This window comes from Camelus bactrianus, chromosome 12, assembly GCF_048773025.1.
Source record: "Camelus bactrianus isolate YW-2024 breed Bactrian camel chromosome 12, ASM4877302v1, whole genome shotgun sequence".
Taxonomy (NCBI): domain Eukaryota; kingdom Metazoa; phylum Chordata; class Mammalia; order Artiodactyla; family Camelidae; genus Camelus; species Camelus bactrianus.
The window spans coordinates 64,616,709-64,630,547 of record NC_133550.1 but is presented as its reverse complement, the minus strand read 5'-3'; the positions used below and the strand labels follow the sequence as shown (position 1 = coordinate 64,630,547).

At 52.0% G+C, this 13,839-nt stretch overlaps 1 long non-coding RNA gene across 1 annotated transcript; it reads left to right on the top strand.

Annotated features, from left to right (window-relative positions):
• Window positions 1-8,042: 8,042 nt before the first annotated feature.
• LOC123618383 (uncharacterized) lies at window positions 8,043-13,166 on the top strand. The gene is made up of 3 exons (XR_006726819.2): window positions 8,043-8,919; window positions 10,483-10,617; window positions 12,797-13,166. It is a non-coding gene; the product is annotated as an uncharacterized LOC123618383 (long non-coding RNA).
• Window positions 13,167-13,839: the final 673 nt, after the last annotated feature.

Below are 13,839 nucleotides of genomic sequence, written 5' to 3'. Positions count from 1 at the left end.
TGTGTGTGTGTGTGTGTGTGATGTTCCCGGCCCAGGAGGGGCCTTAGAAGGAGCCAGAGAGGGAGAAGGGCTTCACCAGCTGGAAGAGTGCCCAAGGGAAGGAGGCTGAGACGCAACAGGTAAGACCCAGGTGAAGGGGAGCCTTAGACCAGAGGGTGGATGGCAGCCATCCTGAGGGTGACCCCCGACCTAGGGCAGGTATCAGAAGCCCCAGGCAGCCCCTGAAGGCACTGTCCAAACTCTGCCCCAAGACGCCACCAGGGTAGGGGTCTCAGCTGATGCGTCTGTGTCTGTCTGCCTGACCCGCCCTAATGCTGACCTGGGATTTCTTACCACCCTCATGCCCTCACCACCCTCCTCAGGGCCTCGGGGAGACTGAAATATTTCAACTATTGTTGACACCCTCAGCCTCCACTGACCTCTCCAGGGTAGTAGCTTAGAAATGGCCCATTCTGCCCCTTCGGGAGGGTTTCAGCCTCCATCCCTTCCTTCCACTCCTGCTCCTCTCAGCACTTGCTTGAGAAAATAATCCCTGGAAACCAAACCCAGGAACGAAAAGTGGGTGTGGGAATCGGTATCCCCTCCTTAGAAATAATCTCCAGAGGATTGCACGAAGCAGAGTTTCCATGGGAACACATGCTGGTTACACTGGAGACCTTGATGGGACTAGAGTCCCCTTCACAGCCCCATAGCAAGACCTTGGCGTGGGGGCCTTGGCCGTGCACAATGTTGTGTTTTGGCCACCAGCCCTCACTAACCTGAAATCAAGTTACAGGCAAATTTGCCTTTTTTTTTACATTCTAATTTAAAGGCCATGCTCCGTTCTAAGGATGCCTCTGGGATTTCCAGGATGGATTTTTATGTAGTTCAATAGTTTTCTTGGCAGACTGCTCAGCCAGGAGAGGTGGGCTGTGGCCTCGGCCCAGCCAGGCTGAGTGGTATCTCTCTGTCTCTCCCACGTGCCAGGGGATGTCATCTGCCCACCTCAGGGGCTTCCCCAGACCTGAATCCAGGCGCTAAGAGCTGGAGACACTGGCATGAGGCACTGAGGCACCTTCCTTCTTAGGTGTCTCCCTTTACCTGCAGTTGTAATTATGGCCTCTGAGCCTAGACAGCGCGTGGGTCAGGCTGTCAGTTACTACACTCTGCACTTGGCTTTGGCGTGTGTTTTGTGTATGTGTTCATCTCCGCAGGTGATGCAGGCAAGTGTGTCAGTAAAACACTTGCACTGCAGCAAAATGAAGTTCTCTGATGTTCTGCCACCTCCCAGCCTCCATTCCAGTCCCCTCCCCACTGGGTCATTAGGGCGTGTTTTCTTCAGGCTGTTTTTATTGCATCTACATACATATATGCATATAGACAAACATAAAATATATGGTGCTTGCGTGGGGCTCTGAAAAGCTTAAATAGAATCATCTGTAGGTGTTATTCGCTCTCGCATTGTTCATGCAGCCCCACATGGTGGGGATCTGCCTGGGACAGCAGATAGGAGCTGCCAGACTCTTTAATTACAACAAAGGATTCTACTGGCCTGATGGACCTTAATTTAATCAGGCCCCTATTAATGCCATTTTCAGTTGTTTATGATTTTCTAACCTTACAGAAGTTGCTGCAGGGAACACCCTTGGTCATATCTACAAAACTTTCTCCACAGAAAATGACGAGAAGGAATCTCTGAGGCCCAGGGGTTGGACATTTGCTATTTTAACAGACACGTTAAACCATCATGCACAGAGGTTGTACTGGTTTCTATTCCTCAGACTCTGTATCTACAACATCTCATTTAGTCCTGAAAACACGCTGCGGAATTGGGGGTTCATCTCCCCATTTTACCAAAGCAAAGAAGCTAACTGGCTAAAGGTCATATAGCCTAGAAGGGATGGCTTTGGGCTGGCTCCAACTGTGTGCTGGGGTCAGGGAGGGGGGCAGAAAGAGCCATGTGGGGACTCTGTGCCCCCAGTAGTGGGGCTGGAGGGTGTCCTCCTGCCCCTCAGTGGTCTATTTCCTTGGGGAAATGAAAGCAGGTCAGTAGAGGTGATGGGGCCAGGCCTGCCCAGCAGACCACACCCACTGTGGGGCCTGGCTTCAAGCAGCCTGGATGTTTGGATCCCAAGCCTCCCCTGGAAATTTCCAGGCACAGCATGCCTGGAGGTGTGAGTCGCCTCTTGGAAGCTTTATAATCCGGGGTAATGCTGCTGTAATTGGCATTGTCTGCATTTACAATCCTCTCGTTACTGAAAACCTACTGGCAATGGCTGTATCTGGAGAGGGTTTAATTTTTCCACTTTGGGGAACTTGCGGGGCTGAGGAGCACAGGCTTTTTCTTTGTCACCCCCTTGCCTACCCTGCCCCAATTTCCCAGGGAGTGCCACAGGCCCCCACTAGCCACATTTTGGCACAACCCTGTACCTGGCTCCCCACCATGGACCCCAGCTGGCCTGGGGGCTGTTTTTCTCCCCAGTTCCTCCTCCCTCCCTCCTTGGAGCCCATTCATCTAGTCTCTCCCCCGACCCCTCCTCCTTTCAGCCCTTCCCAGTCTCTGCCACCAAATTCATCTTCCTATAGCACAGATCTGACCACGTTACTCCCCTCTCAAAACCCTGCAATACCTTACATTTATGGTCAATTCTTTTCAATAAAGGGGCCAAGATAATTTAACAAGGAAAAACAGTCTTTTGAACTAACAGTGCTGGGAGAAAGGGACATCCACATGCAAAAGGATGGAGTTAGCCCCTACCTTACACCTTATGCAAAACCTCACAGCGGCTTCCGCTGTCCAGAGGTTGGAGGCTTGACCCTCAGCCCTGTACACAGGGCTCTTACAATCCCTTCATTCTTTCAGCACCTGTCTAGCTCCATGCCAGGCCCCATGCGGGGGCTAGGAGAAGACACAGACAGTGCTGTCCTCATGGAGTCCATCAGTCCCATTTTTGACCAGCTCCCACTGGCCCAAAGTCACTCTAGGTCCCTCCCATTCATGCTCCTGTCATGGCTGCTGTTCCCCACGGTGCCAAACTCCCCACCTCTGAACCTGAGCCAGAATTCCTGCTCAAATGCCCCCTCCTCCAGGAAGCCTTTCCTAAAACTCCCTCCCTACCAAGCAGTTTATTCATCGCTCTCATGCTCTGACCTCCTTGCATTGAATCAGTTCACACACATCTGCAGGAGACTCTGAGATTCCTGAGTGTGGCAAACAGCTTACTGGTCTCTCTTTCTGCCTGACTCATAGCAGGGGCCCAAGAGCCATTTGTTTAAAGAGTAAGTGCAGCTTTTCCTTTGCTGGTGATTTAGTGCTGGTTCTTGCTGAAAAAGAGAATGATTATCCCCGTTTCCAGGAAGCAACCTCTAAGTAATGCGTGACCCATTTTACATATGTGAAAACTGAGAAGGCTGTGTAGCTGCATCCACACCACCGGGATACGCAAGACAACTTGAGTGCAGGTGCTGGAAGGGCAGCCCCCTTCCGAGTGATGGGAAGGGGCAGGCTCTGTGCCGGGCTGTTGGACGCAAAGCCCAGGCACATCAGACAGGCCGGCAGTGGCCCTTCGCTTCACCGCCCAGCTGCAGAGGCTGTCAGAGGTTTGGCTCCATCAATGACACGTGCCGTGCCCATGAAGCACACAGCAGGGGCCATGAGCCCTATTAGAGCAGTTCTGCTGACTGATCCCAGAAGTCCCTGTCACTGTCAGGGGTGCCTCAGCCAACTCAGCGACGTCCTAACTGTGGTCCCTCATCTCACAGGACGGCCTTTCTTCCTGCCTCAGCTGCCCCTAGGCTAGGCCAGACGGCCCTGACCACGGAAGGCCTGGGACCTTCCGAGTGACCAGCGGGACCAGTGGGGAGTGTGGAGAAGGAGCGCTGAAGAAGCCCTGTGCGTCCCTCGTGTCCAGGCTGGGTCACAGCCACCCTGAATGTGTCTGGGTTGCTAAGGAAGGCTCAGGCTCTCAGGCCTTTTTAAAAAAAACCCTACTTCCTGGGAATCAGTAAGGACCCAACTTCAAGTGCCCCCCACCTTCATCCAGAAGCCCCACAGCCACCGCTTCCTATGGGAGCGGGGTGCCATGTGCAGGGGGTGGAGCCAAGAGAGACCTTCCCTCCCTTCCTGATCTGTTAGAACAAGTCTGTGCAGTTGCGTCCCCCGGAGAGGGAGACTCTAGACCAGGTGACTAGGTCCAGAAATAAAAATGTCCACATCCTAATATCTAGAATCTGTGAATGTTACCTTACATGGCAGAGACTTTGCAGTTGTGATTAAGGATTTTAAAATGGGGCGATTATCCTGGGTTATTACCATCACAAGTGTCCTTATAAGACAGATGCAGAGAGAGATTATGGACAGAAGGCAGAAGGCAGAAGGCAACGTGACGATGGAAGCAGAGAGAGGGATTTGAAGATGCTACACTGCCGGTTTCGAGGATGAATGTAGGGGACGTGAGCCAAGGAATGCAGCTCCAAAAACTGGAAAGGGCAACAAAACAGATTCTCCTCGAAGCCTCTGAAAGTGGCACGGCCCTGCTGAAATCTTGGTTTCAGCTCAGTGAAACTGATTTTGGATTTCTGGCTTCCAGAACTATAAAAGGAAAAGTGTACACTGTTTTAAGGCACCAAGTTTGTGGTAATTGGTTATAGCAGGCCTGGGGATCAAGTATAATTTCCCTCTTGGAAGAGCCAGTTCCACCTCCCAGCCCCACATCAGTGTCTCACCCCTGCTCTGTGCTCCATGTGATGCTCCTCATGGCTCTGACCCTGAGGGTTGCTGCTGCCACAGCCTCTGTGCTCACCCCAATCCTCGGCCTCTCCATTCTCTCCCAGCACTGACCTCACCAGGCTGGCATCATCCTCCAGTTGCCCAAGGACAGGTACAAGCTCTAGGGCATGGCAGAGGAGGAAACTGAGGCTCAGACAGGGGCAGTGAATGCCCAAGTTCACTCAACTGGCAAGGGACAAAGCTGGATTTGAATTGGGGCCTGTTTGATAACAGAGCTATTGCTCCCAACAACTGCTCTCCCAGTGACACTCAGTAAATGTCCCTGAATGAGTGACAAGGCAGGCAGACAAAGGAACCCGGGAAAAATGCATTGTTGGAAGGGCTACGGGATCCTCAAGGAAGGTGGTAACTTTGCCTGAGCAAACCAAGGAAGGCTTCCTGGAAGAGGGACTCTTGAAAGATTAGGCCACTCCAGGTAGAGAATATCACAAGTAAAGGCCCGAAGATAGAAGGAGTGAGATGGCAAGAAAGGGGAGGCACTGGGAGGAGCCTGGGGAGATGCCGCCAGGCCCAGGTTGTGAAGGGCCTTGGATACCAGGCTGAGGCCTGAGGAGAACGCAGAGATTGGGGAACAGGAGAGCAAAATCCTCTGCCTTGTTCTTTGGGAGGCAACTCTAGTGAGTGGTTCTGGGGAGGGTGGCCTATTCCATTTGGAGGCTGCTGAGATAGGCAAAAGCTTTGGGGCTGAGACTGAGACCAAGGAGGTTGAGGTTGGGGCAGGGGGCCAGACTCTAAAGCCACTTGGGAAGGGGACCAACAAGACCTGGTGACCTATTAGCCTCAGGGCATAAGTGTGAAGGAGTGTCCATGCTCCCATCCAGTGGACAGAGACTGGTTTCAGTAACACAACCAGAAGCACAGGAGTAGAGCAGCAATGTGGGGAGAAATCCAGGTGGCAACCAGGGGGAGGTGTCAAAAGAGGCAGCCAAGAGAATGGGTCAGGACTCAGGAGACAGGTTGAGGGGGCAGACAGTTGGTGGGGAGAAACTGAGAAGGCTGTGGTGGCCACAGCTGCAGGAGGAATGTAGTCAGGGAAGGTGTGCCAAGAGGTGACCAGTGCACCCATGGTCAAGGACTCTCAAAGAAAGGGCCCCTTCCCTCCTCATCTGCTGCCGCTGCCCCTAGGTGCCAACCCTAGGATTCAACTAGGCTCAAATGGAATTGGACCTCTCCTGGTGGGCTCCACTTTACGGAAACCTGATAGCAAATTCCAAACCAATAAGAGCAAATAAATGAGGGGTGATTACTGACAATGGGAAAGGGTACACCACGGGGTGCCTCCAAATAGCATCTCCTCCAGTACGTTTTAAGTGCTTTATAGGTCATTAACTACTTGACAGAGAAAGCCTGACACTTAAAGCAAAGAATTCTGTGCCTCTGCCAGGGAAAATCAATCAGAAATGAAGATAGAGCATCAGTGACATTAGGATGTACTGGGTGGGCAAACGGGATTCAATTTCCACATAATTTTAGGGCCCTCTCCACTGTGTAGAGTGAGTTACACTGGTATCTGAGGCCATTTACAAATCCCAAACTGGAGTTTAGAAATACTTAACCTACCCCCTGCCTTTTTGTTGTTGTTAATGAAATATTTCAAAGACATGGAAAAGGACAGAAGCGAGCATAAACCTCTTAAGCCCACCACCTGATTCTGTCAAATAAACTGTTATAGCTATGGCTGAAGCACTCACTTTTTTAAAGCGTTACTTCCTTTTTTTTTTTTTTTTGCTTCCTGCCTTTTCAAATCCTTTCTATCTTCCGGCTCCACCTCTTGGGAGACCTAGGCTGACCACCCACCCCTGCCTAAGACATCACTCCTGCCTCTGAAATCCAAGAGTAATTACTGCCTCTTTAATTAACTCGGCGATTAATCACCACCTGCTTGTGAAACAGCTTTTATTGTCCTTGTCCATCTTGCATGTGGGATGCTGGTAGGGGTGGGGACCAGGCAGACAGGAGGAGGAAGGAAGGCTCTTCTCAGGAACCCAGGATGAGCAGGGTCTACTGGAAGGAGAGGCCAGGGAGTCAGCTCCCTCCTGGCTCTGTTTAGGCAGCTGCGAGGTACCAGGAACCGAGATAAGCCTCAAAAGAGCAGTGGGTTGCTAGGAGGGTAATCTACCCTGGGCAGCCTCAGGGTCTCTTCTCTTGCTGTTTCCCTCTGACGGAATGTTCTTTCCTCATTGAGTCTTATTGTGAGTTGAATTGTGTGGCCTCCCAAAGATATGTTGAAACCCTAACCACCAGTACCTGTGACTGTAACCTGATTTGGAAATAGGGTCCTTGCTGATGTAATGACGTTAAGATGAGGTCATACTGGATCAGAGTGGGCTCTAAATCCAATGACTTGTATCCTTATAAGAAGGCCATGTGAAGACAGAGACACAGGGAGAACTCACTGTGTTACCAAGCTGGCTCCTCCACACACCTGAATCTGGCTACCCAAGATCTCAAACGCATTTTTCTGGTCAATTAACCCTCCCCATCCAACTCCAGAAGCAGCTCTGACATCTTCCTTTGTGAGAGGAAGCCGTGTCCCCAGATCAGAGACCACTGGGCAACCAAAAGGCCCCTCCTGGGGTAGGGTGGGGGTTGTTTCCAAGAACTGCTCAAGACTTTTTGCTTAATGATATTCCCTGTGACTCCCCCAGGAAAATCCTCCCACATGCACCCAAACCCTCAGGAGAGGTCAGGGCAGCCTGGTTTGAGCAGAGTGCCTTTAACCACCCCTGTGATTTGGCGGGGAGGAGGGGAGGGGGTTCCAGGGAGGGAGAGCATGCGGCAGGCTACCATGCTTTAACATGAAGGCAGAGCTCTCTCATCCATACTGCTAAGCACAGTGCTCCGTATAGCCCGTTCATTTAAATAATTCACCTTCTAGATGAATTGATAGATGGGAAACTGAGACCCCGACACTCCACAGGATATCACTGTGTAGAGATCTGAGGTCCACTGATGTACGTATGTCCCTGGTGACAGCGTTTCTCTGCACCTCAGTCTCCCCATTCTAGAACAACAGCGATACCATCTTCTAGGAATGTTACCAATCTTAAAGATAGCTCTAAAAACCTGAATATACATTTTTCCATGAATTCAATCAACAAACACGTTTTGAGCACCTCCTGTGTGCCAGGTCTTGTGGACACAGTGTTGAGCTGCACAAACACGGTGTCCCGACTTCAAGGTGCTAATTATTTGGTTAGAAAAGGACAAAGAAACGCATTTACACTCGGGGTAGTTAAGTATTATGATGGGGCACAGAAGCAGCGAAGAAAATGCTGCAGATCTCAGGAGGGCCCAAAAGACTTGCGGAGGCCACAGAAAGAAAAGGCAAAGAATGGAACACGCAACCCCCACCCCCACAGCCTGAGCTCCTTCTTCGTCTTAGCCAATCAGACGTCAGCATCGCCGACTGGCCGACCAATCAAAAGCCGGAACAGGAGCTCTAGTGGTCTGCAAGTCTTCCCCCAGGGAGGGTGGCCAGAGCCGGCGTGCCCCGCCCCGCCCCGCCCCACCCCGCCCAGGCCCCGCCCAAGGCCCGCCCCGCCGCGCCTGCCTGGAGCCCCCGGGCTAGCGGCCGTCAGCTGGGGCTGAGTATTGTCTTAAAGGCCAAAAAAAAAAAAAAAAAAAGGAAAGAGGAGAGGTTGGGGTACTGCCAAGTGACCAGGAGAGGATTTATAACATTTACTTTCGCCATCGACAATATTGCAAAATGTATGAAAGAGACGACGTCTCCTGGACAGGAGCGTGAGGGCGAGGGCAAGGTAAGCAACCCCCGGCCGGCTTTCCGGGCATGGGGGTCACCGGGAGAAGATTCGGGCATCAGTTCCCATTCTGGGCAGCTGTCGCGGGGTCTGCGTCCCGGTCCGCGCTCTGAAGTATCTCGTGAGACCTGAGCAGTGTATACGCGGCCCCGGAGCTGAGGCATCTCCAAGGCGGTGTGGACGCGGCCCCTGAGCTGAGGCGTGTTCAGTGACCTGGCGGCTGCCAAAGCGGGGTAGAAGAGCGCAGGTGAGCCGGATAAGGCGCCCCCGAAATCCAGAGGGAGTCCAGAATGATCCCTAAGGCTGAGGTTGGCGGTCCTCGTAACTCGCGGCGGGTGAGACTGGAGACGCGGACTGTGACTGAATCACCCTCCAGCAATCCGGGGGCAGGTGAGGCTGTGTGGACACGCGCCGCAGAACCACCAGGAGGTGTAAACGCGGGCGGGTGGCGGATGCGGAAAGTTTGCTGGAGTGCACTGCGCTCGAGGCGCGGAGAGGGGGGTCTGCGCAGAGACGGAGGCTCAGCGCTGGGGCTGGGATCCCGCTCGCCCGCCGGCCAAACCCCAGCATTAGATACTGCAGATGAGGTGTAAGAGAAAGTTGGGGGAGGAGTAACTGAGCTGAGTCGTAGAGGAAAACCAGAGGAGACTGATTCTGAGCCTTTCAGGCAGGTCCGCCAAGCACCCGCGCTGTCCCTGCTAGGAGCTTGGGGCATCTCCATTTAACCTGTGAGGAATCTAAGGGGCAGAGGGCAGCTTGGCGAGCAGACACACGCCGGTAATCAGCTGAGGGGACTCAAACCCGTTCTGGTCCAGCCGAGAGCCCTGCTCCTTCTCTGCTTCCACTTCAGCCTCAGGGAGGAGGAAGGGTGCCAGGCTGGTAGTGCGGGAGTGCAGATGGGACCTGGGCCGGGGTGCGGTGGAGAGGGCCTGGTTTGGGACCCCAGGATCTGTCAGCCACTGCCTTTTTGTGCCTCCCGGTGTTCCTGCAGCATCAGACAAGGGAATGATTGGAGGAGGGAAGGCAGGAGTGGAGATGGAGAGTATCGAGCAGGTGATGTTAGTACCCACTTCCCTCATTTCCAGGGGAGCTATGCCTGGAACAGAGCAAGTGGGGTAGGGTATCTATGTGATACTCTTTTGTAGGAGAAAGAAGACACCCAACCCCAGTCTCTGCCACAGGGGAAGGGCAGAAGGGGACCCAGAGGTGGGAGGAAACACCTTCAGGCCCTGGGTGGTTCTTGGAGTGGCTCAGTCTCATCTCTCACTACTCTCTGTGACTTTTGTCTCTGTTCTTAATCTTATGCCCTCCTATTCTCTGTGATTCCTCCTACCACAGGTCCTTTCCACGTGTTGTTTATTTATTTATTTATTTTTAACCAACAAGTAGTCATCAAACATATATAATGTCCCAGGCACAGGTAATTCAGTGGTGAACAAGACAGACCCAGGCTCTGCTCTCATGGGACTTCCAGACCAGTGCAGGGACATAAATGGTGAACAACAGGCAAGGAAGGAAATGAAGTAGGGGACAAGAGGCAACCTTGAGTGGGTATTGGGAAAGGCTTCTCTGCAGAAGTGACAGTGAGTCAGAAGGGTTAATGCCTCCTCATCCTTTGGGCCCCAGTCACCTCCTCCAGGAAGTCTTCCCTGACCTGATACTTCCCCTTTGGCAGACTCTTATAGCCTGGGAACCACTCCCTCCACAGACATTTTAATGTCATTATTGAGTTAATGTTTGTTTCCCTGAATCAAATGTAAGCACCATGAGGGCTGGGTCTGAATCTCTTCTGGGTGGAGGATAAGCAAAGCAAATAAATGATAAGTAGAATTTCCCCAGGAAAAAAAAAAGGGGGGAGCTATTCAGCCTAGTCAGGCATCAGGATGGCAGAAATTTTTCTTTCCCCTTCCCTGGCCTGAGTCCTGGGCTCCACACCCCATTTGCTGTTCACAGAAACGAAGTAAAAGAAACCAGCAGGTCTGGTGAGGAAGAGAGCAGGGTGATGGCCCTGGCACATATGGCCCCCTGAAGCACCAAGGCTGGCCGTTGGGAAGGGAGGGGAACCTTTCTGGGGACGCCTGGGGACAGGTAAGTGTCCTGTTCTCTAAGCTCAGACCAGCCTACTCCTCATTCTTCTGTCCCAGCTCTTGGAGGCTTGGTTTCCTTCAAATGCCACTCTGGGAGAAGGTGGTGGCCAGCAGGGTCCCCAGGATGACCAGGGTACAGGGCCACAGTAACTCCCCTCCTCCCCAACATCCTGGACAGACAGGACCCTGGGCAGTGCATCTCTGATCCACACTCAGGCCTCTGGACCACAAACAGCAGCCCAGGTGACCTGAAGTTCATTTAAACTCCTGGCTGGAAAGTAGGAATCAGGCTTAGAGGGCCAACTCTTATTTTTATTTTTTATAGTTTCTCTGCTCAGTGAATCTCTCCCTCCCCTGGCTCTGTCAGACCTGAGCGCCTGGCAGCTTTCCTGTGGCAGATTATACTCTCACATATGCCTGACAAGGCTTTTAGCGCCCCCCTATCCTCCCCACTTCAGGGGACTGAGCGGCCTCCACGCACAGCTAGAGGGTGTCTGTGTGCTTTTATTCAGGCTCTGGCAGGGACAGAATAAAAAATGGTCTACCCACCCACCCACCCAGCCAGCCAACCCTCCTGACTGGAATTGCTTTAAAAAATTAATTTGCAAAAATTTGGTCCCTTCTGTTCTGTGGGGATCACCACCATTTAAAAAATGTACTTCAACCAGATTCACTGCTCCCAGTTAAACTTAACTGCCTCTCCCCACCCACCAGAAAGAGCACTGGACTCAGAGTCGGTGACTCAGAGGTTCATACCAAGTTCTGCTAATGATGAGCTGTGTGACCCTGGGCAAATTACTTAACCTCTCTACACCTCCATTGGCTCCTCTGGAAACTGAGGTTAATGATAACCCTTCCCCTACAGGGTGTTGTGAGGATTAAATTAGATGCCGTTCGGGGAAGAGCCATGCAACCAATGCCAGGCCTATGTTTTCTGTTCCCCAGTACTGGCTGTCCCTCTAATTAGCCTGGTGACCTTGGGTGGGCCACTCAGCCACTCCTGGCCCTCAATTTCTGCATCTGAAAAGCACAGGGGATATTCTAAGAGAAGATGCCACTGAGCCCCGCAGCCTCCAGCCCTGAGCCCCTACTCACCTCCTCCTGCTCTCTGTCAGACACCCTACCCTGGCCACCCCTTTCCTCATTATCCATGCACTCAGTTCTAATTGGAGCTGGTCCCCCTCCCCAGCTGCCTCTCCTCCTGGCTCCCTGTGAAGTCGCAGGGTTTGGGCCCCAGGGGCCTGCAGTTCTTGGCTCATTTTCAGGAGCAATTAGCCGTGATGTCACAGGCCTTGGAGGTGGCCTCAGTGGGCATGTGGCCAGGCCCCCGGAAGCCGGGACTCTGCTAGTCTGTGGCCTGCGGGGCTCCCCCAGGCCCAGGGGTCCCCATTGCCAGTTGTGGGGAGGCAGTTTCCTAGGCAAAGCCATTTCCATTACTGTACTTTATGACTCCTTGAAGCCCTGAGTCTGAGTGTAAATTAGTTCTACCCTGTGCTTTTGTTGGCAACTGCCTGTTCCTTGGAAGCGAGGGGCTTTGTCAGGAAGAACAAAGCTGTTTGGTGTTTTTCTGATTTGGGGGAAGTGTGCTCTTGGGGGAGGGCTCATCTCTTCTCAGTGTCAGTCGCGAGTCCTTGGTTCTCAGACTCGCTGGTTTTGTTTTGGGTTTTTAACTCTTATGGCTTAAGAGTCACATATGTTTGTGTGTGTGTTGGCTGAGGGATTTTTTTCCTCCTTTTTGGCTTGCGTAGTGTATTCTGTGGAAGCTAATTCCAGGGACTGAACTTTTCAAATCACTGCTTCAACAGCTTTTAAAAATCTGGACCTAGTTACTCCTGTCATCCATGTGTAAAGATTCAGAAAAAATTGCAAACCCGAGGGTGGGCAGCCTCTGGGATGTATGGCTCCTGGCAGCGTGCACTCACCATAGACCTGAGGTCAAAGCCGAAACATTGCGTGCCTCTTGGGACGAGAGGTCGGGGGTGTAGGGGAGCAGGGTCTGCTCGGTGCCAGACATCTGGATATTTAGAAAACATCTGGGTGGCTGGATTTTTCAGGTTTCTGCCTGACATTTAATATCACAAACATTGAGCCTGCCTCTGTCTCCCACCTCCCAAACACACCCAGCCCCTTCCCTCCCCTTCCTGACGGGTAAGAAACATCCATTCTTTCCAATTCCCCAGCGTTTCCCCCCTACCGGAAATCTGATGGGCTTATGACATCATGGCTGGCTGCTGAGCGATGAAGTGGATGCCACAAAGAAATCCGACATATCAGATGGATTCTGAAATCAGTTTCCCTTCGGCTGTAGTAACAGGCGTGAAGTCAGGAGAATGTGAGCTTTGTGTAAAAAACAAAAAATAAAACTAAGACTTGATCTGTATTAAATACAATTTTTTTAAAGCAAACAAACCTTTTCGACATCATCCTATTTTAACAGAAATGCTGGTTTTTATGAAACAAAAGCGGCTAATAAATCGGATCTGAAGCTGCATGTGAACATTCCATTTCTGTTGAGTTTTTGTGTGTCCTTATTCACTAATAAAGGAAGAAGTGGGAATGGTTTATCTCCCTTCGTTATTCAAATAGGATAGCTTTTTTTCTTTTTGAGGCCAATAAAATTCACTGGGTAAATTGCTTGTTTATGTTTTTCCAGGAATCCATTTTTATGGAGTGACCTTGGATCTGACCCGGTCAGCAAACGTTGTGTTTCCCTCTGCTGGTTTTTCTGGCTGTGAAACTGTTAAGAGGATGCAGTTAAGCCTGCTTTTCAGTCTCCACTCTGCAGAGCAGGGCTGGGACCTGGTGGGCCAGGGCGGTTCTTGGGAGGGGATGAAAAACCACTTTGAAAGGACAAAGGAAGAGAACAGACAGTAAAGGGCCCTGTGACACAAGCCCCAGGGTCTCCTGTCCTCCCTATCATCCCAAAGGGGAGCGAGGACCTCAGAAATAGCCACCAGCCCAGGTTAGAGGAAGCTCGGGGTTCCAGGTGTCGTGCCTGCCAGGCCCCTAGTGCGGGCATCGGGAGTCTAACAGACTGGGACGGGTCCCAGCTCCTCCAAGGACAAGCTGTGGGGCCCTTCACCCTGCAGCCTCGGCCCCCCTCAGTGGGCATAAAGACCCCACCTTGCCTGTCCAGTGCTGCACACAATGCCCAGCCACTTCAAAGGGCTCTGGTTCAGTTTCAGAGCCAGGAGAGGCTAGTGTTGATTTTGGAGTTGAGTCC